The sequence below is a fragment of the Echinops telfairi genome, unplaced genomic scaffold (assembly GCF_000313985.2).
Source record: "Echinops telfairi isolate 266 unplaced genomic scaffold, ASM31398v2 ScPeMD7_7461;HRSCAF=8499, whole genome shotgun sequence".
NCBI lineage: Eukaryota > Metazoa > Chordata > Mammalia > Afrosoricida > Tenrecidae > Echinops > Echinops telfairi.
In genome coordinates, this window is record NW_022111361.1 from 1,085,015 (window position 1) to 1,086,644 (window position 1,630).

At 52.5% G+C, this 1,630-nt stretch overlaps 1 protein-coding gene across 1 annotated transcript in view; it reads right to left on the reverse strand.

Moving 5' to 3' along the window:
• The window catches only part of GAD2 (glutamate decarboxylase 2), a 106,587-nt gene that overhangs the window by 23,121 nt on the left and 81,836 nt on the right, over window positions 1-1,630 (reverse strand). The gene's annotated exons all lie outside the window — the stretch shown is intronic.

Here is a 1,630-nt window from a genome sequence, read left to right on the forward strand (position 1 = left end):
ATTCTGGTAACCAAGATTGGCCTCAATACCAATTGGACAGTGAGTCTCGCTAGCCAGAAAATAGCACTTTCCATTTTAAAATTCCCCGCAACCTCAACAATTTTTGTCACCAAACTCACAAAGAATCAGAGGTCCCATCCCTCTCTCCTACCTGTCACCCTGCTCAAGATCTCTTAGCCAACACTCTCTCAATCAGGCCCGGACAGTACTCCCCTTGTGTCTTTCTCCGGACCCCCTGTCTCCTTATCTGTGCCCCCAGTAAGGCCTCTCCTCCATATTCTGGGTGCCCCTCACCATCATCTCCTCTGCTACCACCTCAACTTCCAAAGGCTGAGGCACTGTGCCTGGGACACCTGCCCTCCCTGAGCCAGACCCCTCAGACTCTCTGGAGTCTCTCTCTCTCTCTCTCTCCCCTTCCCAGCTCCTCACAGCTGTAAGGAGCAGGCAGTCAGCCTGTGATGCCTGGCTCCAGCAGAAGGTAAATTTTCAACCCAAACCTTAGTAGCAACCCTGCTGTTGGCAGGTGACGCCCGAGGCTCCAGAAGGGCAGCGTGGGGTAAGGGTGTATGGGATCAACGACCAGCACCTGGTGCCAGGGCACAGGTCCCAGAAGTACCCCAAGCCTGAAGCTCTGACCAAACCTGGCCCAGCATGCGGTCAAAGCAGATACTGGAAGTCTGACTGCCCTTGGAAAAGCGACAGGCCCTTTGCGTCTCCACGTGGGGGCGCCTGTCCTTCCAATTTCTGCCTTTTGCCCCGCTGGGATTGGCCAAAGTCTGAGGAGACCCTGACTAGACCCTCGCCAAGCCTGGGGTGTTGCTCAAGGTATCGGATGAGTAAATTTCCTTCTTACACAGAAGCTATCTTTCTGACCAGCCCGATTTTCAGGGCGACGCAATCCTTCCTCTATCTCAGTCATGGAGACTGATGGCAAGCCTGCCTGCCCCAGTTGCACCAGCCTTTGCTCATTCCTCAGGAACCTTACCCCTTACTTTTGGTCTCACAGTCCATCTGGTCCTTCCCCTTCTATCACCCGACCTGGAAGAACTGGCCCTACAGACCCCATAGCATCCCGGTGTCAATCCATCATACAATGCCTCCTTTCTAACAACCTCATGACTCATACCGACTCTCCCCGCAATGCTTAAATCTTACCATAAAAAGCCAAATGGCACTTATCACTTGGTCCAGGACCTGTGCGTCATTAAGGAAGCTTTATCCCCATGTGCCGAGTAGCTCCCAACCCCTATACTCTTGTCCCACACTCTCCCTTCCACTATACCTTTTCAACACCCCATTAACCCAGCTTGTCAACATTCCTTAGCCTTGACCTGCAGCCCCTCCTAAAACAGTTCTAAAGCAGACACAGCCAAACTCACTTAACTTCTCTCTCCTCCAAGACACACTTACCTCCTTCGGAATTTAACTCTTAGTCAAAGCTGCCTTTAACAGACACGGACAAACCCTCCTTCACCCCCACCCCTGCGTCTACCAAACCTGAACCTTCCATCTCTTAATCCCCCGCTTAGCTCTCCCTATCTCTGCAGGAAGTATTTAAGACAGATCACGTCCTCGCCCCATTACCAGTATTAACAAACCCAGGGGAGGTAGGGACATGGGCTCCTTGCTG